This window comes from Mercenaria mercenaria, chromosome 1, assembly GCF_021730395.1.
Source record: "Mercenaria mercenaria strain notata chromosome 1, MADL_Memer_1, whole genome shotgun sequence".
NCBI lineage: Eukaryota > Metazoa > Mollusca > Bivalvia > Venerida > Veneridae > Mercenaria > Mercenaria mercenaria.
This window is the reverse complement of record NC_069361.1, coordinates 31,273,939-31,301,481: the sequence shown is the minus strand read 5'-3', so window position 1 is coordinate 31,301,481 and position 27,543 is coordinate 31,273,939. Positions and strand designations below refer to the sequence as shown.

Genomic DNA, 27,543 nt, shown 5'->3' with positions numbered 1-27,543 from the left:
GATGGTGTATAGGCTTTATCTAAAGCCTCTTCTATACCACTATTTAAGAATAGTTGCCTTAAAATAGAGAATGCCATTGGATCAATAACCTTTCTCTCTGCGCCTGCAAAGTCGTCCAAATAATTTAAAACTGTGAATGCTAACCTAAACTTCATATAAGCAAAGGCATTAGTTACCCTTTGACATATAGTGCTGCTGATCTCAAAAATAAGTGATTTTTGCAGGTAAATTTTATCATACCCCACCCACTTTTTTTCCAATTTCAAAGTCTACGTCCCCTTGACACAGTCAATAATTAAGGGAGAGAATTCTTGAAAATTCTCGTTAAAAGCTGACCTTGGAACAAAAATGCTAATCATCCGACGTCTCTAGTAAAAATAGCTTGCGCTTAATATAACATTTTTAATCTATCAATCTACACCCAGAACGGGATACCAAAATAGCAAAGCAATTTACGCAGTTTGAATTTTTGTTAGTAAAAAGTAGATGTTGTTTACGTTTTCTAGAAAATATTTACTTTCGTGTGAAAACATATACCGATGATTATTTGATAAAACCTGACACATTCGCAATGTAATCAAAAACCTTTCAAAATGCGAATGCGGAAGTCATGCATGAAAATTAAACATTACGATGATTTGGTTTAAACATATTTATTCCCAACAATATACATAATTATATATATAATCATATATACAAGTACAGTTGATGAAAGGATTAGAACGAAAGACAAGTCTTATTGAGTTCTTCTCCTAAAATGGACAGGTAAATAATTACGATGATTTCAAAAAGGATAACAACAAAAACTAGAATACCCTTACACAATCCATCTCGCTAGCAACGCTGTTTGATTCACAGTTATGCTGCTCGTCTATCTGGCGTACAGTTCAAAATCATCCGGGTAGGCCCCTGTTTCAACTTTTCAGCTACTGATCACACTCCAGTTTTTGGCTAAAGGGGAATTCTACAGTAAGGGTGGTCTTATACATGGTGTTTCGAAGAGTTCCGTATGTAGATGTATATGACAGGTAGGTAAATCCTCCAACACAGAGCGGGCCCACCGCCTGTCGCAGCTGCCATCTGCCCCCTCCTCCTCCTTTCCTTCTTATATACATCTGTCTTTATGTCAGATAGCTTTTCCTTATACTCGTCAAGAGTCCGCACACGTGTTCCTTTTGCATAGACACTGAAAGCATGTTTTAGTTTTATATAGCAGCGCTCAATTCTAACAAATAAATGTAATTATGAATTAAAACCGCAACATATAGATACAGTCAAACCTGTCTGTAAAGACCACCCATGGGAACAACAAAAGTTATTTTGTTGACAGGTGGTCTGTCTTAACAGGATAAATATCATTAATAATACTCTAATGGGAGATAAAAAGATGGTCTTTGCAGACAGGTATTGTAATAGTGCTCTTTGTTCACAGGGCTTCGGTCTAGGTCCGTAATGTAGGGGATACAGTCATTAACTTGTAAACTCTGAAACCCCTCGCTGATAGAGGGTTGTGGGTTCGAGCCCCGCTAACAACCACTACTCTACGTGAGAAAGAATGGAGTTGCTTAGTAATGCTTTCAGAGTTTGTGGTCTAGTACTGGTCATTCACAGGAACTATAGTTAGGGGAGCTGCCTGCCTGATATAACTGAAAATTGTTAAAAACGGGAATAAAACCAAACCTAACCAACAAACAAATTTGTTCACAGGTGGTCTTTAATACCTGGTTTGACTGTATAGGAATGAAAAAAGTTCCACTTCACATATATTTGAAGTCTGTCTCATAAAAATAAATATCTTGCATCGTCTAATGTGATAAAATTATGTTTCTCCGGATGGCACTATCATTGTCTAACACACTAACATGCAATCGTCTCTGTTGGCCGAGCGGTTAAGAGGTCCGCCTTCGGACGGAGTGGTAGGTCTAAATTCGAACCCCGTCGGGGCTCGACTCTTATAAATACCAATATAAGTGGCTAAACGACCCAAATCCCTTTGGTTTTATGATAATATTTTATAGATGTCTTGAATGCATAACTTCTGGCAGTATCAGTGTTTCTAAACTCTTACCTAATTCTAACTGCTACACATGTTAACAAATCGCATATTCGAACCATATGAAAAGCTGTTATAATCATTATTTTATTAATTCATTAATTTGTTTATTTAAGATAGTTCTGCAAGTTTGTGTCGAAATTTTTTCTACAATGTAGAATTTGATTAAACTCTGATTTTTCAAAACTTCAGAATATACTTAGAAAATTCAGCAAATAAAAAAGATAGGGTCGTGTGCTTGATTTTTTGCTTGACTGATCTGAAAAATATGGTCTCGCGCATTTTTTCATAATGGAAGTCTATGGGAAAATTGCAACTTTCATAACATTTTCGCGAATAGAAAATTTTCTACAATGTAGATTTTAATGAAACCTCTCAAAGTCTTAAATAAATATATGGTCTATAATTTGGTAAAATAAAATGAATAGGTCCGTGTGCTTATTTTTGAGATATTTGACCATGATTAAAGTGAACCGCACATTTCAAGCTAATTTTCAGACATTATTTTGAATTATTTAACGTGTCAAATATCAGTTTAATATCATATTTTAACTTTAGAAAGATAGTAACAGTGCCATTGTAATAAATTTAGTCGCGGATTGCCATTTATTCATAAAATGATTTTCATTTCCGTCCGCCGAATCCAGGCTTTATTCTACGTTTTCCGGATAAATGACATTACTCCATCACTTCCGGTTTATCAAACGTGCAGAACTACCTTAATACCCTTTACAATGTGAAGATTGTATAAACAACTCTCACACATTAAGGATATACTAGTTTTTTGTTGTCGTTTTTTTAATTTTCGTCAATGTCTAATTTAATGCATGACTTATGCATCAACATTTTGACAGATTTTTGATAAATGCATCTACCCAGACATTGCAAATATATCATGTTTTCTCACGCGAAACGTAACGACAACAGCGTCTAATATTAGCAAACGCAAATTCAAACTGCGTAGATTTCTAAATGGTATTCTGGTAACCAGATTTGGATATAGATTGATAGATTTTATTGCAACCATTATCAATATTTTCAAACGGCATTAGAAGCGAGACTATGAAGACTCTCATTTTGTTCTTCCTTCTTCTGGCCGCGGTCGTTCTTGTTCAAGGTAAGTACCAACCTTTGTGTTGCTTTATTTTCCAATTTCATGAAAATTTTGAGCATTTCAGAAATATTTTATAACCTTAAATTACATTGTATCTCAATTAATTACTAACTAAAAGCACGTGTATTCCGAAAGATTCTATTATGGGATTGTTGAACTGTTACAACTGCTTTTCAATTTTCGTCATGTACGATTCTGATACTCGTGATTATCTCCTTTTAATTTGTAAGATCCAGATATCAAATTATGTCCTTTTGCGATGATAGAAAGAATTTTAAAGACAAAAGGACTCATTATAAAAAAGTATTTTGTTATAACCTTTTATATAAAACATATTTATGATGTTTTATGCTAACATAGCTATTGGTACTGAAATTTTGCGATCCAATCTACCTTAAATTTACCATGGTTAACACCATAATAAAAATCGTTTTTGAGTGAATTCAGAGGTGATCAAGATTTTTTAAGACAATCTAACCGCCACTAGAGGTTGGAACAAAGAAGTCTATTTTCATAGCTCTTTGGTTGGAAGAATGATTTTTACGTCATTCTAATTGGCTTAATGAAATGAATAGTATTTACTGCAGTAAGGACAAACATTTTACAAAAGGTGCTAATATTCTTAAATGTAAAAACTATTTTGAACTTTGTTACCTCAGCTATGAATGTAAGGCTTGGAACGCTCTTTGATACTAGTATTTGATTTTCTTTTCATGTAAACTGAAAAAAAAAAGATATTGAAAACAACAGGTAGAAGCTGGAACGGTATACGAACTCGAAAAAAAGAACTAGTTACAGAAATACATTTTTCCATAGTAACGGTTTGCATACATATTTAGACATTAATTTTATTCCTGTATACATCTGTAACTTCGATTATAAATGCCACCATCACCAGTGGAATTGGGAAAATGCTCTCGGCAAATTGTCTTAGATATATCTAATTGGGAAAATTTGCAAATTACCAAAATCTACGTAAAGATATGTACAATATTAATAGATTGCATTTCAGAACTTGTTCAACGGGATAACTGTTGTTTTAATAACCAAAATATACATAGCAAAACTATTTTTTAAAACAGCTAAAACTCTGAAAGGGAACTCACATTTGGGAATTTCAAATTCAGAATTGGGAAAAAACATACCTTTTTGCTTTTGAGATTACCAGCTTTTACGGGAGGTAGATTTATATGGGAAAAAAATGTCAATACGTAAGAGTTAAAACAATATGGTTATATTTATTAACAGTAGCCCGATCTGGGATGCTGTCTTCGGCTCGGGTGGATTCGTAATAGTGTAATCCGACCATGCAAAATTACAAAATCTCAGATCTAGCTGCTGTTATAATGACCCTTCTATTATATTCCTCTACTTTTTTTGTTATTGAATCTTCTTGAAGGTGGGGTTGAATTTGGAGGCATGCGTGGATTTGGAGACGGCGGCGGAAAATCTTATAGATCTGGCCACTATAAGTTCCCGCATCGGCAGCTCAATTGTATGTGCTATATCAGGGAGTGCCCATTGGAGACACTTTATGTGGGCCCCTGCCCAAGAGGCACAAATCAAATATTGTGCTGTACAGATACAGGATAACTTGACTACTTCTGTGAGTAGCCTTCATTTCGATATAGCTCTTTATAAATTTCTCGAGAATTTCTTATTTGTAAATGTAGTATTTAGATAATTGCGAACAATAAAAAAGGCAGGATGGTTGAAATTTTTGTTTACAGTTAAGTTGGTTAAAGTACATGTCAGGGAATTTCCATAATTACCATGTGATGCACTTCTTCATATATACATTGTTTCTGCGTAATTAATATTTGTTGAAAAGATGGGAATACCATTTTTTACATTTCATTTAAATTGTAGTAAATTCAAGTGCTAGTGCTCTTAAAGGCACTGACCTCCAGACTTTGGCTAAAATGATTTTTCTTTAAAATGAAAGTTTGGTAAAATAATGAACATTAGAATTTGAGTTTTTGTTTCTAAACTATCTTAAAAATGACAAATAAAAAAAGATGCCCGAGTCGGGAATCGAACTCGGGTCGCCGCGGCAATAAAAACTTTACCGCTGTCATTACCAATACACCTTGTAGAGATAGACCTTAAAATTTTCAGTGATAGTATTACATTAAATAAAGTCTAGAAATTAATTTCCAAGTCCTTGAAATAACCAAAAATGATTTCACAAATGTGAAGTTTATGATAGTTTTGTTAATATCAATTACAGAAGTTTTAATTTTTAATTTAAAGTTGTGATCCACAAAGAATGACAACTCTTGCCTTGGGCTAGTATTTATAAGTAGAGATCTATTAGTTTACTTCCCTTGCAATTACACAATTGAGTGGAAAGTGAAAACTGTTTCAGACACAATATCATACTTTTTTGCACAACAAAATCATTGAGGATATATTCATTTATGTTTGATTTACCCCTCAAGACATGGTTCCTATGATTCTGTCAATTTACATATGGTAAAAAAATTAACCTTTAACAAGCTAATAATAAAATGAAGTACCAGTAGGTAAATAATAGTGCAGATAATACAGTTTTGCTTGTATCAAAATGTCACAATAGATACACTTTTGTAATACAGAACACCTGGTAGGATTAGTAAAGGTGCAATTATATTGATCTCTATTTTTCCTATGCCTACACCTTGGAGAAATATGTATTTAGCGATCGTTGAATATTAAGGCAGTTTACCTCGAGTAAAGTATTACAAGCGCTTTTCAATTTTCAGTGTAAAAATTAGTAAAAACAACTAATTCCCATGTGTTTCCGTAAGTAATTAAGTTTCAAACGTGTGTGAAGTTAGCAGCCTAGCGGCCTGGTAGCCTAAACATTATCTATGTATAAGCAAACCCACGAATTAAAACCAAGAAGCCGAATAGCTTAGCTGCATACTGAAGTCAGTGACGAGTCTGAGATGCATACTGAATATTTCAGTCGTTTTGTAAGGATAAAATTTTGTTATTAGATGCAGAGGCAACTAGGAAGGGGGTCATTACATGTCTTCGTTTCAGATTTCATTAAATATTGTTAAAACATAACTTCTATGTCCAATATACCTTCTTGAGCCGTGCCATGAAAAAACCAACATAGTGGCTTTGCGACCAGCATGGATCCAGACCAGCCTGCGCATCCGCGCAGACTGGTTAGGATCCGTGCTGTTCGCTAACGGTTTCTCTAATTGCCATAGGCTTTAAAAGCGAACAGCATGGATCCTGACCAGACTGGGCGGATGCGCAGGCAGGTCTGGATCTATGCTGGTCGCAAAGCCACTATGTTGGTTTTCTCATGGCGCGGCTCATATAGTTTGTGCCAGTGCAACTGGACCTGTGATACTTCTAGATATTTGTTCTTGTAACATTTTCATAGAAGGATGTATCAGGCAAGAGCAAGTGGAAGCTAGAAAGGACTTGTGCTGGTTCATGAATAGCAATTACTAGAAGAACGAACAACGCTTTTATTTTATTTTATTTTTTATTTTCAGACATATACATTTTCAGACATATATACATTTTCAGACATTTTCAGACATATATACATTTTCAGACATGTACACATTGTTAAATAAAGCTCCGGCTACTGCATTTAAGCGTGTATATATACATATATGTAATTTGATAATATATTGTTTGTTTATTTCTATTGCAAAATGATAATTACTGATAGTTACAGATAATTGGCACCTGTAATTTCTAAATGAATAAATAGTTTGTAGCAAACTTGTGTTAGTACACTATTGTCATAATTACTAATGCAGCTCTTGGTCTCGGTGAGCTCATAGTTAATTTATTGGTATTATTTATTACAAAGTAAAGTATAGTTTGCTTCTCTTTTTGGCTTTGATACGCCTAAACATGAGAAATTGATTATATTTTATTAGTTTAATGCGAAATTTGTACCCATTCACTGATATGTATAAGGTTGTCGTTTTACCATCTCGAAACAATTTGCTAAATTTATTAATGAAGTCAAAATTTAATAAATCAATTGATACTGAATCTGTAGCAAATTAAGAAGTGCAGTTTGAACTATTTCAGCCTGTATTTAGTTTAGTTTATTTTATATGTTTTTATATTGATATACTCTCTCTCTGTCTCTCTCTGTGTCTCTCTCTCTCTCTCTCTCTCTCTCTCGTAAACACGCACATGAACTTCTATGTTCAAGTCAAGTTGTCAATACAATTTCTGTTCTGTTCTGTACTATTTATACACGACGGGCGGTAATAAATCATGTCGTATGACGTAGAACCGCCTGAGCGTACAGTGTTCAATCACAGTTATACTATGGCTTATTTCGATTCTAATATGTCTGTTTCTTCACGCATGTATGGCACCAAATGATAAGTTGTTTATACCGGAAACGGTAATACGCAGACTAATTCACTTAAAGTGCAAGTTATGTAGAATTATTTTGCAAATCGAGGCACAGTGTGTGTACAGAATGTTTTGTTTTGTTTGTTTAACGCCGTTTTTCAACAATATTTCAGTTATGTAACGGCGGGCAGTTAACATAATCAGTGTTCCTGAATTCTGTACCAGTAAAAACCTGTTTTCCGCAAGTAACTGCCAACTTCCCCACATGAATCAGAGGTGAAGGACGAATGATTTCAGACACAATGTCTTTTATCAAATCGTCAAGGAGAACAAACGCCTCGCCCAGGGCTTGAACTCACGACCCCGCGATCCGTAGATCTGCGCTCTCTCTATTCATCTAAGCGAACAGGTTGTGTTTGTAGATTAACCAAGACAACTGTGTTATGTGACATTTTGTTTTAAACATGTTTTTAAGTAAAATACGCGATATAATTTGAAAGCGCTAAATTTTCTCGGTGCATACATGGTGATAAATATCTTGCAAATACAAAGCAAAAACAAGAGCTGTCACTATTGGTGACAAATGCCCCGAAGGATGCCTACGAATGCTACAGTTGTCTGCGCAAAAAAAAGCACATCATTTCGTGACCTTGACCTTGACCCAAGAGACCCGGGTCATAAGCGTGACGCACCTTCTCAATATGGTTAACATTTGTGTCAAATTATTTTCAAATCCCTTCATAAGTGGCAGAGTGATTGACCAGACAAGAAACATCTTTGACTTCTAAGTATGACCTTGACCTTGGAGCTAGGTGTCTGGATCTTGCGCATGGCACATCAATATAGGGAACATTTATGTCAAGTAGTTTTAAAATCCCTTCATCAATGTCATAGTTACGGACCGGACAAGAAACAGACCATGTTAACCTTTGACATCTAAGACTGACCTTGACCTTAGAACTAGAGGTCTGGATCTTGCGCACGACACCTCGTCTCATTGTGGGAAACATTTATGCAAAGTAATTTCAAAATCCCTTCATCAATGGCAGAGTTATTGACCGGACACGGAAGAGACCCCGTTAACCTTTGACTTCTAAGTGTGACCTTGACTTTGTAGCTATTTATGTCAAGATTTTTCAAAATCCCTTTAAGGATGACAGAGTTACAGCCCGGACAAGAATTTACACGGAGGCATGCACGGATAGATGCACGGACGGACAGTGCGATTTTTATATGCCCACCTTCGGGGGAATAAAATAAGTAATCTTCTTTACTTAAATATACTGGAAGTAAGTAAGCTCCAATTGTATAAATCTACATAAAATGATCGAACTTTCTATTTTATTAGTGGAAGGATTGACAGACACTTTACGTGCATGGAAATAAATGTAAATTACATCTAGAAGAAGTTAAAAAAATATGCACATATCCAGACCTAAAATTGTAAAATTCCATTTAAAAGGTTACCTTAATATGAAATTACTACAACTAGAATAAAACTACGAAAAACCGGTGGTGACTTCCGACTTCCGACTTCTGAGTTCCGAGTTTCGTCTTCCGACTTCTGACTTCCGACTTCGCACTTCAGACTTTTACGGAAGTAATAAACCTTTGGAAAATGCCTTTAAGTCACACGAAGAGATGTCCGTAAGACAACCAATGCTCGACTAATCTAATTGTTGTCCCAGAAGCAGGAATATTACAACTAGTTTTATAAAAGGGGCAAAATACATTTCAGAGTTATGGGACTTGAACCAGTGAGATTGGTATTTGATCTAGAAAAAGAAAATATAAGTTTTAAATCTATATGCCTTTAAGTAATAGCTATATGTACTTGCACGCAAAACTTTAACCAGGATTTTCTAAGTCCAAAAGGGGGCATAATTTGGCCAAAATACATGTCAGAGTTATGGGATTTTACCCTTTGAGGTTAGTAATTGACTTCTAAAGAAACAAGAGGGCCAAGATGGCCCTAAGTCGCTCACCTGAGTAACACACAATAACAGTGTAAACATGTTTTACCTAGTGATTTCATGGAGACAAATATTTTAACCAATTTCATTAAGATTGGACCAAAAAACGTGGCCTCTTGAGTGTAAACAAGCTTATTCTTTTATTTGACCTGGTGACCTATTTTTGACCCTATATGACCTAGATAAAAATTCATCCGATATTTATTGCACACAAACATTCTGACTAAGTTTCATGCACATCAAATGAACAAGAGTGTTAACAAGCTTTTCCTTTGATTTGACCTGGTGACCCAGTTTCGAACTTAGCCTAAGAATCATCAAGATAAACATTCTGACTAAATTTTCAGGAAGATAGGGTCATAAATGTGGCCTCAAGAGTGTTAACAAGATTTTCCTTTGATTTTACCGGGTGACCTAGTTTTTGACCCCATATGACCCATAACAGTGTAAACATGTTTGACCTGGTGATTTCATGGAAAAAAATATTCTGACCAATTATCATTAAAATTTGAGCAAAAATCTGGAGTATAAATAAGAATTTTCTATGATTTGACCTAGTGAGCTAGTTTTTGAACCCAGATGACCCATATTCGAACTTGATCTAGATTTCATCGAGGCTATCATTCTGACCAAATTTCAAGAAGATCAATTGAAAAATACAGCCTCTATCGCATACACAAGGTTTTTCTTTGATTTGACCTAGTAACCTAGTTTTAGACCCCAGACTACCCATATTCGAACTTGACCTAGATTTCATCAAGGCCGCCATTCTGACAAAATTTCATGAAGATCAGTTCAAAAAATTCAGCCTCTATCGCATACACAAGGTTTTTCTTTTATCTGACCTAGTGACCTACTTTTTGACCCAGATGACCCATATTCGAACTTGACCTAGATTTCATCAAGGCAATCATTCTGACCAGATTTCATGAAGATCAATTGAAAAATACAGCTTTTATCGCATACACAAGTTTTTTTCTTTGATTTGACCTAGTGACCTACTTTTTGACCCTAGATGACCCATATTCAGATCTGACCTAGATTTCATCAAGGCAATCATTCTGATCAAATGCCCTCCCAGGGAAATTTAGCCCTCCCTGAAACAGCTCAAAAATATGTCTTTCAGTAAATGTTATATTTATTGTATAGTGTACACTATAAGCACACAAACTACATTTGATCCTTGTTTAGGACAAAACTTTTTTGTAAAGCTTTTATAGATACTGATTATCACGGTCACGGTTAGCGCGCATCTCATTTGATCCCTCCAGTTGTTATATGACTACAAAGAATCACAACCAAACATCAACTTCCAGGTAAGTCTTGTTTGTTTGGGGGATTCTTTTACGTCATACAACTTCCGTTATCAAATGAGACTTCAAAGCATGGACAAATCTTTTTTGAAGGGATCACTGTGCAACACATCGTGTACATTCCAGTCAGACTTAACTTTCCTCAACACTTCCTCTGATTGACACTTGGTATGATTTCTGGCGGCGATTTCCTCCTTAGACATTTTTCCAAATTCCATGTAATATACGGTTGAGGCTGTTTCTTCAGTTAACTTCCTCTGTGTTTTGACTCTCTGTACCAGCAAGGCGTCTTTTGCGTACATCACCAGAGCGGTGTTTCCTGACTGTTTTTTTTTTTTTTTATTTGGTTGGATTTAACGTCCCACCGACACATGATAGGTCATAATGCGACTTTTTTCCTGACTTCGGTTAGTGTTTTGACATTAATTGTGATGTTGTCTTTGAGCTTTGGTTTGTCCACTGTTCTAAAATATTCTTGTTTTATTTCTGTTTCCTCATCTTCTTCACGTAGCTGTCCAATGTCTTCATCTTCATAACTGTCGTTTGCTATGGGTTCAGATTTACATTCATCATTTCCGTGTCTTCCACGTCTTTTTCGTCCTTCTTTAAACTTTACATTTTCAAATTCTCCATACATTTCCATTCATTGTATGTGCATTTGTCATTTTCTACGTCTTCATCTGTGATAGGTTCCGATTCACTTTCATCTTCTCTGTGTCTTCCATGTCATTTTCTTCTTTCTTCATACTTGTTATTTTCAAATCCTTTATTCATTTCCAATTCACTGTCTGTGCAATTGTCATTTTCTACGTCTTCATCTGTGATAGGTTCCGATTCACATTTATCTTCTTTGTGTCTTCCATGTCTTTTTCTTCCTTTCATACTTTTTATTTTCGAATTCTTCATTCACATTTCCACTTCACTGTCTGTGCATTTGTCATTTTCTACGTTTTCATTTGTAGTAGGTTCCGATTCATATTCATCTTTTCTGTGTCTTCCATGTCTTTTTCGTCCTTTTTCATCCTTTTTACTTTCAAAATGTTCATTCATTTCAATATCATTCTCTGTGTTTTTGTCATTTTTATGTCCTCATCTGTAATAGTTTCCGATTTACATTCATCTTCTCCGTTTTTTCATGTCTGTTACTTCCTTCTTTAAGCTTTTCCTTTTCAAATTCTTTATTCATTTTGATTTCTCTGCCTGTGTCTGTGCAATTCTCATTTTCTTTGTCTTCATCTACATCGGTTTCCAACTCCTATTCATCTTCTCTGTTTCTTTCATGTCTTTGGCTTCCTTCTTCAGAATTTTCATATTCTCTTTTCCATCTCACTGTCTGAGGATTTGTCATGCTCTTTGTCTTCATCTGTATTTGAATCCGTTTCATATTCTTCTGTGTTAATATCTTTACTTTCTCTACCTTTTTCATACTTTTCATTTTCGAAGTCTAGATCAATTTCCCTTTCACTGTCTGTGCAGCTGTTCATCTCACTTTTTTCTTCTGTGTTTTCTACTTCAGTGTCTTTTTCAAACTGTTCTTCGGTGCATTTTTACTTTTCGCCGTCCTCATCCATATTTTGTTCAGACTCGTTGTTGTCATATTGATCCTCAATCAAGTTACTTTCATGTTCACTTCTGACGTCTTTTTCATAATTTATTTCTGTTTCGTCGTCTGCATCGTTGTCAGTATTTTTATCAAATTCTTCTATTTTACTCATGTCTTCTAACTGTTCTGTCATTTTATTTTCATCCTTTACTTTAATTTCATTATCATTATCATTTCCATATTGATCTATATCTTTCAATTCTTCTTTAGGGTTATTATTTTCTTCCTCCTCTTCCATTTCAGTGTCAACGCGGATATTCTTTTTATTCTTTCTTTTTTGTTTCACGTCTGATAAGAAAGCTTTATTTTCAAATTGAAGCCTTTTTGGTCTTCTTTTATTCTTCTTTCTTTTCAAATATTGGTTTGCAATCAGTTTATCCCCTAATTGCTGTACATGTAACTTCTCGGTCAAAAGCAATCTTCTTTTGTTGCCTTTTCTCTCTGCAGTAGGTTGATCTCTTTTCTTGCGCGGCATTTTCTGAAACATAGACATTTTTCTGAAACATAAAAGTAACGAAGTAATAATTTATGCTCCCAGGAGTAGCAACTGCACTGAAGCAAATCTGTAATAGCTAGCTCTATATTGTGATTCCCGTGAAAATGAAAATAGTCCGAGTTCACGTATATGCCGTGAGTCTCATGAAATTTAGAATTTAACTCGCCTGAATGTGATTTTCCCAGCGCAGAGCTTTCGTCCCATGGTTGTGCCGTAACCGCAAAGACGAACTGCTCAGGGATGCAAACATCATAGGGAGCCAAAACGGAGTCAACGTTTTCACGGTTTAGAGGGACTTTACTTGAAGATATGTTGTTTATTTTTGTGCTGCTTAAAGTTCGAAGTTAACGGAAACACCTGTGTCACGGAACTGTTAGAGTTAGGACTTTATACCTGTTAAAAAGAGATACTGGGCTCATTTTTTTTCTTTTGGTTCACTCTTTCTTGAAATAAGATTTTTTTTCCTTTCCATTTATTCATTGTACATAATCATTTTCTGTAAATAAATTTGTAAATATTGTAATGGATGTTGATTTGTTCTGGTAGTTATTGTTCCTGGTACGTCCATCCTGTCACAAATGGGGGTTCACGTCCCCCCTTTAAAAGAAAATTTATAATTTCCTTAAAAGAAAACAAAATGACATACTGCAAAAACAAACAAAATACACTGTCACTGTCTGTACACCATATAATATAGCCACCTGCCTACACTCTACTCAAATAATCTGCACCTACATTTTCTCTACCAGGAATTGCTCTAATACTGATCCTATATGGCTGCAATGCCAATGCCCATCTCATCAATCTGGAATTGCTAAGTTTAGCTTTATTCAAATAAGTGAGCGGCTGATGATCTGTCTCTAAGATAAGTATTTGAATGCAATGTTGTTTGCTTACCGTGAAGTTCCGCAAGAAAGTTTGGGGGTTTCCCCCTTTGAGTTACTTAACGGCAGAACAATCCGTGGACCGATAACTGTTCTAAGAGAGTTATGGGCTGGTAAGACGGAGAATGATGAGGTTAAAACCACTTACCAGTATGTTGCGGATTTGCAAGAAAAGTTGGAGGATACGTGTAAGATAGCTCAGCAACAGTTATCGAAAAGTAGTGCTAGATAAAAGAAGTATTAACACTAACAGTTCCGTTAACTTCGAACTTTAAGTAGCACAAAAATAAACAACATATCTTCAAGTAAAGTCCCTCTAAACCGTGAAAACGTTGACTCCGTTTTGGCTCCCTATGATGGTAGGTGTTTGCATCCCTGAGCTGTTTCAGTTGTTGCAAAAGTCATCGTCTTTGCGGTTACAGCACAACCATGGGACGAAAGCTCTGCGCCGGGAAAATCACATCCAGGCGAGTGAAGACAAGTTAACCGCGGGGATTGTACTTCCGGGTCGTGACATCATCATCAGGTAAAAGTCGTCTGGTGGAAGAAGCTCGATCGAGCAAAATTTTCTACCAAGAAAAATCAATGTGACGTAAATTCGTCTGATGTCGAAAATGGTGTGCACTAGGCATATCCAGTCCAGTCTATTTGTAGGGTAATGTCCCGCCAAATTCTAAATTTCATGAGACTCACGGCATATGCGTGAACTCAGACTATTTTCATTTTCACAAGAATCACGATATAGCCGGGAAATCTGACTACTTTGGCGCGGATTGGAATCGGACAATTTAAGGCCCGTTATAGTGGTTTGGGGGATAAAAACATGAATTACTGAAGTTTATAATATATCAACTTTCTTATTACTGAACCGAATTTAATAAAATTTACATGGAAATTTGAGTTATGAAATACAGGAAAACATGAGAGGTATTTTATGCGTAAAATCTGACATTTACCTCAATAACTCATTAAATTACAAAAAGATGATGCAATGCCTGTATTTAAGCTACAGATACAATGAAGCCCGTATGTCAGTTTGTGACAATCGGTCACATGGTTTCAATTGCTTTGAAGGACATGATGGACGTTAAAGAGAACCAACGTATGTGTACCACACTAAAACAGTCAGATATAACCTCATACATTGCTATATATTACATTGGAATGTTTGGGATATGTATTTTTTTCTATAAAATTAAATTATGTCGTGCGCACGCCATTTAGTTCTCTCAAGCTTACAACATATTATCTCGTGCGCATCACATATTATCTCAGGCGCGCTACATGTTATTTGGAGTGCACGAAATCTTATCTCGTACGCATGACATCTTTTCTCAAGCGATCGACATCTTATCTTGTGCGCACGACATCTAATTTCCAACGGACAACGTCTTATCTATATTATATTAGGGCCCTTTGTGTAGTCAGGTCTTCAGGACGAGTAGATAATTAGGGTCCTGCCTATTACTTCCCACTAGTACAACTTCATCACACAGTACACACATTTAATCATCCTTTCTTCAAGGGGTAATGAAAAACAATAAATGAACGTAATGATCCTGACTGCATGTTTGAAGGGCAACTAATTAGTAGTATCAATTCTCACATTTTAAGAAAATTTATAAAATTGCATGCATGAGTTAATGCGAAACAGATTCTTTGATATATTGGATGAAGACTGCATACATAACCTTTATTTTGCCAAGGACTTAACTGATTTTTGTTGCATTTTTTTTTATAAATTCGTACTCACTGTGGGGAAAAGGACGCCGGATATAGCTCAGAAATCGATAAGTAAACAGGCAAATATGCAGTCGTTTTTCTTTACCAGAGGTAAGATCTTGTTGTATTAACGCTTATCTACCGTATCCACAAATGAAACCAGTGTTTGAACTAATAGCTGAATGCTAAATTTGGACTTTGGTGTATTATATAATGCTCATGATTTAGCAGAGCGTGAAAACTTTTACTAAAAATCGAGATGATCACCTCAAAATTCACAGAATTTCCACAAATATTGTTATTTTTAAGAAACATTTCGAATAAATTAAAATTCTGAATCGTACGATTTTACGAGCATAAGCTAAACAATTTTTATTGTAAGAATTGGCAATGTAACTTTTAAACTGTTAAAGATATGCCCTTAGAAATGTTTACAAAACTGTAATGGTGATAGCCGTATGATGTACAGAGGATAGTTTCCAAGTTGATAAATGTGTACTGAGGATAGCATATAAAATGACGGGACAAAAACCGTTTTCTGATTGATAGTAACACTGTTCATGTACAATATATGTCTTTTTCAAACTTTTCAATTACTAGGTCTTACCACAATGAGATGACAATTAAAACATCTATAAAACGATCCAATATATTGCCGACTGTAACTGTTTGATCTGTGTTATCCGTAACATAATTTTTCTATGAATTTCGGATCAAGATATCAACCACACCTTATCTTGAGTGGCCTCCGTGGCCGAGTGGTTAAAGTCGCCGACATCAAATCATTTGTCCCTCGTCGATATGGGTTCAAGCCTCAATTGGGGAACTGAATTCTTCATGTGGGGAAGCCATCCAGCTGGCTTATGGAAGGACGGTTGTTCTACCCAGGTGCCCGCTCGTGATGAAATAATGCACGGAGGGTCACCTGGTGTCTTCTTCCACCATCAAAGCTGGAAAGTCGCGATATGACCTATAATTGTATTTCTAATTTAATCTAAGTAACAATGAATTTGATTCGTGCGCTTCAAAATCAACGTCTATGAGCAAGCTGCTTAAATATCAAGAATGGTCGCAATATTTAGTTTCTCTCTTTAGTTAACGTGCAGATACCATTTTTCTGTTCTAAGTAACAAGAGACCAAAACGCAAAGCACAGTCTTAGAAAAGGCATCAAGTGAACCAAATTAGATCACAATATCTCATTCCTAGCTGATGACCTCTATGTGCAAAACGTGCCTACGTGATTTACAAAGCTATACCATATATAGCAAACACCATGTCAATTCTAAGGCCATATATTGAATATTCACTGTTAAACCTATGTTAAACCTAACCCTAACCTTTAGTTAGTATATAGTACACTCAGTACGTGCGTACATCCAATAGGGGCGATTTAATGTTGACGCAATGTTTCGAGTCCCTCGATAAATCAGATTTAAACTTGATACCATATTCAAATATTTGCGACTCAAACGTTGAGGCTTGTGCACACTAGTGTTAAATAATCTATACTCGTGAACTCAATATTGTTTACCCATTTTTAACTGATTTGAAATCAAAGCCTTAAAATGTCTGTTGGCTGAGGGTTTTGGTAGATTTATTTTGTTTGAATGCCAGTCTGTGAATATATATGTGTGAGAAACAAATACAAATTTAATGTGCTCATATGTAAGATGAACTCTGCCTGACCTAGCATGTGATGTAACCATGGGCTGGAATACATTTTCATTGAAAGATCTTATATAATTTAAATGGTCAATGTGAGTGGATACAGGTTGAATAGGAACTGCTTGTTCATTGATAATTCATCAGCGTTGTTCACGAATGGGACTATTTTGTGTAGCACATGAACACCCTTTAGATGTGATTCGGAATAAGATAAAAATGCTATATGATTGTCAGAAATACACTTGTAACTTTGGTAGCGGGATGTACCCGCAACCAAAAAGGAAACTTATTTTGTGGACAAACTCTATTTGGATTGAAACTGCACATTAGAAACTAAGGGAAGTAACTGAATCCCATCTGTTAATGCAATATTTACTCAATTTGACCAACCATTACAAGTATTGCTCTGGAAGTCCGAACAGTTAGACAAGTGGACGAAAAGAAAGACGAGCATACCGAGAGGTCAGAGTGAAACTGTTTTAAGTACATACAGATTTGTTTAAAAAAAAAAACACTTTTACTCTCATCTCTCGATATGGACAATGGTGAAATCATATCCCCACGACTAACCGTAGAGCTAAAAAGCCGTAATCATTATCGCAGTCTCATTATTCAAAAAGGGTCGTTACTATCCTCAGTCCACTTAATTGCTATCCCCTGTGCAGTTATTTTATTTGCTCCGTCTATCCTCAGTACACTTTCAGGTCATCAAAAAGCACAAATATCTCCGCAACAACATAACATATCGTTTTGATATCTAATATAATACGGGACGATATAATTTCAATAAAATCGTTTTTACTCTTATTTTCTATTTGTTGTTTTATGTTAGAAATCCTACCGCCTTACTGAACATTTGTTAGTGATCATGCAACTTTCATCGAGAAGTGTACTATTATACAAGAAAGGAGACTCATTTCCATCATAGACGTACACTGCATATGGTTAAGCTATTCAAAACTCTTCAGCTTTGATAAATATATCAACATAAAATAAAAACAAGAGCACCGCCGTGCGGGTGCTGACGCTCATCTGATTTTTTTTTGTATAATAGAAATATTGTCCTACTCATGATTTTCTAATTCTAAAAAGGGCCATCACTCTTGCAAAAAGCAGGATAGAGTTATGTTTCTTGATGTACAGTGTCCACTTATGATGGTGAAAAACTGTTGTAAGTTTTAAAGCAATAGCTTTGATAGTTTATGAGAAAAGTTGACTTAAACATAATATTCAACCAAGAAAATGATTTTTCTAAGTCCAAAAGGGGCAATAATTATTGCAAAAAGCAGGATGGAGTTATGTTGCTTGCTGTACAGGGTCAGCTTATGATGGTGAACAAGAACTGCAAGTTTTAAAGCAATAGCTTTGATAGTTTAAGAGAAAAAGTTGACCTAAACATAAAACTTAACCAAGAAATCTGATATTTTCTAAGTCCAAAAGGGGCCATAAATCTTGCAAAAAGCAGGATGGAGTTATGTTTCTTGCTGTACAGGGTCAGCTTATCATGGTGAACAAGTGTTGCAAGTTTTAAAGGAATAGCTTTGATAGTTTAGGATAAAAGCTGACCTAAACATAAAAGTTAACCAAGAAAACTGATTTTCTAAGTCCAAAAGGGGCAATAATTCTTGCAAAAAGCAAGATGGAGTTATGTTTCTTGATGTACAGGGTCTGCTTATGATGGTGAACAAGTATTCCAAGTTTCAAAGCAATAGCTTTGATAGTTTAGGAGAAAAGTTGACCTAAACATAAAACTTAACCAAGAAATCTGATATTTTCTAAGTACAAAAGGGGCCATAAATCTTGCAAAAAGCAAGATGGAGTTATGTTTCTTGCTATACAGGGTCAGCTTATGATGGTGAACAAGTATTCCAAGTTTCAAAGCAATAGCTTTGATAGTTTAGGAGAAAAGCTAACCTAAACATAAAACTTAACCAGGCAACGCCGACGCCGACAACCGCTCAAGTGATGACAATAACTCATCATTTTTTTTCAAAAAATCAGATGAGCTAAAAATGATGAAAAACTTACCGTGAGTCAAAATAAAACGTTCATTTTCTTATCACTTTTTGAGCTATATCCGGTGTCCGTTTCCCCACAGTGGTACTATACCCTACAGAAGAGTTAAAAGTATAATAAACAGAACAAAACAAAAACTGGTGGTAGTCGAATTGGTATTTGAAATGGTATCATATGGGAAATAATTTTGAGCGCCTGAGATAAGGTGTCGTTCGCTCGAGTTAAGATGTTGATCACTCGAGATAAAGAATAGGACTGGCAAATTAAACAATAAGAAAATTACTAAGTAAAACAATCGTGACAACTTACATATTACTCTCAAGAAAGAGGGGGTCCCAGTTAGGTGTCTGCGCAAAATGTTTTTTGATTTTCTTTATATTTTATGACAATATACCTACATGTATTAAGTTTCATTCACAAGTGTTACTGATATCAGTTTTGACTTACTTTTATAGAAATTCACATTTAAAAAGGGTGGGGTAATTTGACATGTAACCACCCAGGAACACAATCTCCTCCGCGTATTTTAAAATGGTTGAAACCTTTTACCTGGAACTTACGTGATAAAATAACTATGCAATGGACATTTACACAATATGTTGCATTTTAAATTGTCTTGAATACTTTTTTCAACACAAAGCCACAAAATGGCCTAATCAAATTTACTGATTTTCAATGGACGAACTTCACGAAAAATCTAAAACATTTTTTATTAGTTGAGATATTTAGGTGTTTTTTTCAGCAGATATTGTAAGCTAAATAAACATTAAAATGACAATATATCAGTGCACTCTGATTAATATTGGAAGAGTGGTACACTCTCAAACTAGGGAAAAGTGGGTGGGGTAAATAAACATTCGAAACTAAACTTTCGAAGCAACACAACTATAGGAATAACAATTTTGCAGTTCAAGAAATGGCCTCAGATTATCTACTTCTATCTTAATTATGCCCCTATGAGTGGTAGGGGCATATAGATTTGGTCTTGTCCGTGCATCTGAGCGTCCGTTCGTCGCACGAAGTTCTTGACGCACCTAGCTCAAAAAGTATTTGATATAAATTGCTGAAAAATGGCACGAGTCTTTATCGTGATATGTACTTGCTTACCTTCTATTTTTTGTCTGGCTCCGCCCCTTTTTTCCAGAGTTATGGCCCCTGACATAGTCAAAAACACACATTTTCACCTTGTGACACGCCTAGCTCAGAACGTATTTGCTATAGAATGTGTATGTAGGACACATGGTGTGCCCCCACTGGTACATTTGTCAAAAATAAGGGGTAATAATTCAATGATTCATGTTTGCAGTTTTAAGGGGATACAGCCTCAACAAACATTTTATACAAAGGATTCATTATTCTAGGCCATATACCTCTTGAACTATGAACATCACAAACAAAATATCCACTATTTTGGCTATTTTAAGGGCAATAACTCTGTAATAAACGCCAAGGTTCTCAAGAAGAATGCCAAGTGTGCAAGGTCACATCATAATTAAGACTCATGCAGTGCTTCATGAATTTACATCAAACTTTCTGAGCTAGCCACGTCGTTAGGTGAAAATGTGCCTTTTGGACCATTTCAGGGGCCATAACTCTGGACATATGGGACAGAGCCAGACGACAAATAGGAGGTGCACAAGTTCATATCATGATAAAGACTCGTGTATGGTTTCATCAATTTATATGAGATACTTTCTGAGCTAGGCGCACAACAAGGTGAAAATGTGCATTTTTGACTATTTCAGGGGCCATAACTCTAGAAATAGGGGCGGAGTCAGTCGAAAAATAGGAGATGTTCAAGTTCATATCACAGTAATGACTCATGCAAGGTTCCATCAATTTATATGAAATACTTTTTGCGCTATCCACATCATAACGTGAAAATGTGCATTTTTGACTGTTTCAGGGGCCAAAACTCTGGAAAAAAGGTGTAGAGACCGTAGAAAAATAAAAGGTGCGCAAGTTCATATCATGGTTAAGATTCATGTAAGGTTTCATCAATCTATATCAAATACTTTCTGAGCTAGGCGTGTCACAAGGTGAAAATACGTGTTTTTGACTATGTCAGGGGCCATAATTCTGGAAAAATAAGGGGTGGAGCCAGACAAAAAATAGAAGGTACGCAAGTACATATCACGATAAAGACCCATGCAAGTTTTCATCAATTTATATCAAATACTTTTTGAGCTAGGTGCGACAAGAACTTCAGGCGACGGATGGACGCTCAGACACACGGATGCACGAACAAGACCAATACATATGCCCCCACCACTCATAGGGGCATAATTAAGATAGAAGTTGATAATCTGAGGCCATTTCTTGAAATGCAAAATTATTATTCCTATAGTTGTGTTGCTTCGAATGTTTAGCTTCGCATGTTTATTTACCCCACCCACTTTTCCCTAGTTTGAGAGTGTACCACTCTTCCAATATTAATCAGAGTGCACTGATATACCTGCTCGAGGTTAGCTGTGCGTACATTCAGTTCAATTCAATTTCGATTTATTGCATAAATACAATGCCTACAGCAAGTGAAAGCATTATATAATATGGAGCAGAGAGAGAGTACATAATAATTTTCAGAAGAGACAATAAACGACAATTTTTCACAATGTTGTCACAAAACTTTTAAAATATAATATTTTCACTCTAAGGCGTACCATTAATACGTGTTCTATGTATCTATACTTTAATATCGAACAATTAACCTGTATTCAGGAAAAAATACCGTTTATCAAATACAAGTAAATCACTGTCACATTATCCTATGTACCTAACAACATTTGTACTTGAAAATGAAAAAAAAACATATTTATTGGGTATTTAAGTCTCGTTCATTAAACATGTTACAATTTTCAAAATGCTCTTACGCAATCACCGAGAAGATTATTATCTGTGTAATAAAAAGACCTAACCCCCTAATAAAAAGGTGTTGATAAGCAATAAACTTGCAAAAAGCTGTTGATTGATAATAAACAACTATCGAAAAGTGATTTAATATGGCTGTTTCAGAGGCTCCGAAAACAATTTAATCAAAATGTTGTATATATCGTTGCAACGTGCATCATGTCTTATGATCTTTTTTATTTATTAACATCTTTTCCTGTAACGTTAAAATTTTAATTTGCGGAAAGCTAGTTATTCCCAAAAACTATGGTTCTAGTTATTCCCAAAAACTATGGTTTGCCTTAATATAACTGAAATTATTCCGCACTGTTATTATCACTTCTATAATTGTCTGCAATAATAAAACGTATTTTCTAAGTTGCACGCCTTGTAACAATCAGCTCTTTCTGTATCATCGGCAGCTAATCTTCGGGCGAGTTCGTGCGTTTCCGCACGCGTTCGGAAATACCACAGACACGTGCAAATAAAGAAATAATACGAAAGTCACCAACATTTAAACGCCTAGGGAAGCAAGAAGACATTAAAATAATTTCAAAATAAAAACATATTTAAAAAATTTATTGTCTGTAGAATACTTCAATAGGATAATAAATATTCTCAAATTATGAATAAAGTGGCTACAGAGGAAAGAATAAGATACGTATCACAGGTTTTTGCTTACTGTATGCCGAAAACAGAGACTGATAGTGGTGTTTTTTAACCGCCAAGGGAAGCATTAATTCTTCATTTTAGATAAATAATTTTTATATCTTTGTAAAGAGAAAAGAATGACGAACACTTCAATAGGATAATAAATATTGTGTGTTCATTCTAATTAAAACAATATTTGTTTAAACTTTTTTTCCTTCTTTGTTTCTATTGGAAAATATCAACCAGATAAAAATCGATATCGCACAGCCAGGTGATTTCAAGGGGGATAATTTTACCGATAAGACGGCATATTTACCTAATTGTTGATCATGAAACATTCTGACAAAATTTCATAAAGATTGATTCACAACTGCTGCCTTTGGAGTGTTCACAAACCTTTCCACTGACTTGACCATGTGACCTCGTTTTTGACCCCAAATGACCCAGATTAAAACTTGACCTAGAGATCATCAAGACAAACATTCTGACCAAGCTTCATAAAGATTTAGCCACAACTGTGGCCTATAGGATGTCCACAAGCTTTTCCTTTGATCTGGCCTACTGACCTAGTTTTTGACCGCACATGACCCAGGTTCGAACTTAACCTAGAGATCATCAAGACAAACATTCTGACCAAATTTCATTAAGATTGAGTCACAACTGTGGCCTCTAATGTTCACAAGCTTTTCCATTGATCTGGCCTACTGACCTAGTTTTTGACATCACATGACCCAGATTCGAACTTGACCCAGAGATCATCAAGACAAACATTCTGACTAAAAATCATGAAGAATGGGTAACAATTGTGACCTCTAGGGTGTTCACAAGCCTTTCCTTTGATTAGACCCTGTGACCTAGTTTTTGACCCCACATGACCAAGATTCATACTTGGCTTATAGATTATCATGACAAACATTCATGAGTTTCAAACTTAAATTGTGGTCTCTAGAATGCTGACAAGATTTTCCTTTGATCTGGCCTAGTGACCTAGTTTTAGACCCCACATGACCCAGTTTCAAACTCTGACCCAGTTTCATAAAGATTGAAACAAAAATGTGGCCTCTTAAGTGTTCACAAGCTTTTCCTCTGATTTGACCTGGTGACCTAGTTTTTAACCCAGCATGACCCAGATTCGAATCTGACCTAGAGATCATCAAGACTAACATTCTGACCAAGTTTCATAAAGATTGGGTCAAAAATGTGGCCTCTAGAGTCTTCACAAGCTTTCCTTTTGATCTGACCTACTGACCTAGTTTTTGACCCAACAAGTCCCAGTTTCAAAACTTGACCTAGAGATCATCAAAACTAACATTCTGACCAAGTTCCATAAAGATTGTGTCACAAATGTGGCCTCTAGAGTGTTCACAAGACAAATGTTGATGGACGACACATGACGGACGACTGACGCCGATGAGCGCCGGACAATGACCGGTTACAATAGCTCACCTTGAGCATTTTGTGCTCTGGTGAGCTTAAAAATAATAAAGACAAGAGGGCCAAGATGACCCTAGATCGCTCACCTGAGAAACACACCATAACAGTATAAGCTTGTTTGACCTAGTGATTTCATGGAAACAAATATTCTGGCCAATTTTCATTAAGAATGGACCAAAAATGTATCTTGAATTTAAATAATTATTTTCTTAAATATATCCTGGTGACCTAGTTTTTGACCCAAGATGACCCATATGCAAACTTTACCTAGATTTTATCAAGGCAATCTTCAGACCAGGGTGTGCCCCCCACTGGTACATTTGTCATAAATGAGGGCCAATAATTCAAATGTTTGCAGTCTTAATGGGGTATAGCCTCAACAATCATTTTATGAAAAGGATTCATTATTCTAGGCCCTTTACTTTCTGAGCTATGTGCATCACAAACAAATAAATCAACTATTTTGGTTATTTCACAGGCCATAACTCTGTAATAAGAGCTAAGATTCTCAAGAGGAATGCCAAGTGTGCAAGTTCACATTACGATAAGGTTTCCCGAATTTACATCTAATACTTTTTGAGCTAGGCACATAATTAGGTGAAAAAGTGCATTTTTTTACTATTTCAGGGGCCATAACTTTAACAATAGGGGGTAGAACCAGTCAAAAAATTAGAGGTGTGCAAGTTTATATCATGATAAACACTTATGCAAGTTTTCAACCATTTATATTAAATACTTTTTGAGCTAGGTGCATCGCAAGGTGAAAACGTGTATTTTTGACTATTTCAGGGGCCATAACTTTAACAATAGGGGGTAGAACCAGTCAAAAAATTAGAGGTGTGCAAGTTTATATCATGATAAACACTTATGCAAGTTTTCAACCATTTATATTAAATACTTTTTGAGCTAGGTGCATCGCAAGGTGAAAACGTGTATTTTTGACTATTTCAGGGGCCATAACTCTAAAAATAGGGGGCGGACCCAAATGAAAAATAGGAGGTGGGCAAGTCCATATCATGATTAAGACTCATGCAAGTTTTTCATGAATCTATATCAAATACTTCTTGAGCTAGGCATGTCACAAGGTGAAAATGTGCATTTTTTACTATTTCAGGGGCCATAACTCTGAAAATAGGGGGTAGAACCAGTCAAAAAATTAGAGGTGTGCAAGTTTATATCATGATAAACACTTATGCAAGTTTTCAACCATTTATATTAAATACTTTTTGAGCTAGGCATGTCACAAGGTGAAAATGTGCATTTTTGACTATTTCAGGGGCCATAACTCTGAAAATAGGGGGCCGACCCAAATGAAAAATAGGAGGTGCGCAAGTTCATATCATGATTAAGACTCATGCAAGGTTTCATGAATCTATATCAAACACTTCTTGAGCTAGGCGTGTCACAAGGTGAAAATGTGCATTTTTTACTATTTCAGGGGCCATAACTCTGAAAATAGGGGGCAAAGCCAGATGAAAAATAGGAGGTGTGCAAGTTCATATCATAATCAAGACTCATGCAAGGTTTCATGTATCTATATCTAATACTTTTTGAGCTAGGCATGTCACAAGGTGAAAATGTGCATTTTTGACTTTTTCAGGGGCCATAACTCTGAAAATAGGGGGCAAAGCCAGATGAAAAATAGGAGGTGCGCAAGTTCATATCATAATCAAGACTCGTGCAAGGTTTCATGTATCTCTATCAAATACTTTTTGAGCTAGGCATGTCACAAGGTGAAAATGTGCATTTTTGACTATTTCAGGGGTCATAACTCTAAAAGTAGGGGGCGGAGCCAGATGAAAAATAGGAGGTGCGCAAGTTCATATCATGATTAAGACTCATGCAAGGTTTCATCAATTTATATCAAATACTTTTTGAGCTAGGCATGTCACAAGGTGAAAATGTGCATTTTAGACTATTTCAGGGGCCATAACTCTGAAAATAGGGGGTGGAGTCAGACGAAAAATAGGAGGTGCGCAAGTTCATATCATGATAAATACTCATGCAAGGTTTCATCAATTTGTATCAAATACTTTTCGATCTAGGCGCGTCATGAACTTCGGACGGACGGATGCACGGACAGACGCATGGACAAGACCAAATCTATATGCCCCACCACTCATGGGGGGGGGGGGGGGGCACAAAAATACAGTCTCTATCTCATACACAAGATTTTTATTTGATTTGACCTAGTGACCTACTTTTTGATCCCAGATGACCCATATTCAAACTCGACCTAGATTTCATCAAGGCAATCATTCTGACAAAATTTCACGAAAATCAATTGAAAAATACAGTCTCTATTGCATACACATGATTTTTCTATAATCTGACCTAGTGACCTAGTTTTTGACCCTAGATGACTCATATTCAAACTCGACCTAGATTTCATCAAGGCAATCATTCTGACCAAATTTCATGAAAATCAATTGAAAAATACAGTCTCTATGGCATACACAAAATATTTCTATAATTTGACCTAGTGACCTAGTTTTTGAACTCAGATGACCCATATTCAAACCTGACCTAGATTTCATCGAGGCAATCATTCTGACAAAATTTCATGAAGATCAGTTGAAATATACAGCCTCTATCGCATACACAAGGTTTTTCTACAATTTGACCTAGTGACCTAGTTTTGGGCCCCAGATGACTCATTTTCGAACTTGGTCTAGATTTCATCAAGGTTATCATTCTGACCAAAATTCATGAAAATTAATTAAAAAAATACTGCCTCTATTGCATACACAAGGTTTTTCTTTGATTTGACCTAGTGACCTAGTTTTTGACCCCAGATGACCCATTTTCGAACTGGGCCTAGATTTCATCAAGGTTATCATTCTGACCAAACTTCATGAAGATCAATTGAAAAATACAGCCTCTATCGCATACACATGCCAAATGTTGACAGACAGACCGGACATCGAGCGATCACAAAAACTCACCTGAGCATTGCTCAAGTGAGCTAATAACTAGAAATTGCTTTTGTAAAAAAGCGCATGTCTCCCCCAATGCCCTATAGGCAAGAAGTCAGGAGCGGAAGTCAAAGAGACACTGATTGTTGGCTGCAACAAGGATCATCTACTTGGCATGTCCAGTCATCCCGCTGAGTTTCAACACTCTTGGCCTGGTGGTTCTCAAGTCACTGTTCAGGCTCCTGTGACCTTGACCTTTGATCAAGTGACCTCAAAATAAATAGAGATCATCTACTCTGCATGTCCAATTATCCTATTAAGTTTCAACATTCTAGGTCAAGTGGTTCTCAAGTTATTTTCCGGAAATGATTTTACATGACCAGGCCCCTGTGACCTTGACCTTTAATAGACTGACCCCAAAATCAATAGGGGTCATCTATTCTACATGTTCAATCATCCTATGAAGTTTCAACATTCTGGGTCAAGTGGT

At 35.9% G+C, this 27,543-nt stretch overlaps 1 long non-coding RNA gene across 4 annotated transcripts in view; it reads left to right on the top strand.

Annotated features, from left to right (window-relative positions):
- Window positions 1-2,935: 2,935 nt before the first annotated feature.
- LOC128557041 (uncharacterized) overlaps window positions 2,936-27,543 on the top strand; it is a 38,007-nt gene continuing 13,399 nt past the window's right edge. For 2 of the 4 annotated variants that reach the window (XR_008371003.1, XR_008371004.1), the window contains exons 1-2: window positions 2,936-3,170; window positions 4,567-4,773. This is a non-coding gene — a long non-coding RNA (uncharacterized LOC128557041). Of the gene's footprint in view, window positions 3,171-4,566; window positions 4,774-6,549; window positions 6,988-27,543 lie in introns of those variants that run through there. The other 2 variants (XR_008371005.1, XR_008371002.1) reach the window with 2 other exon arrangements.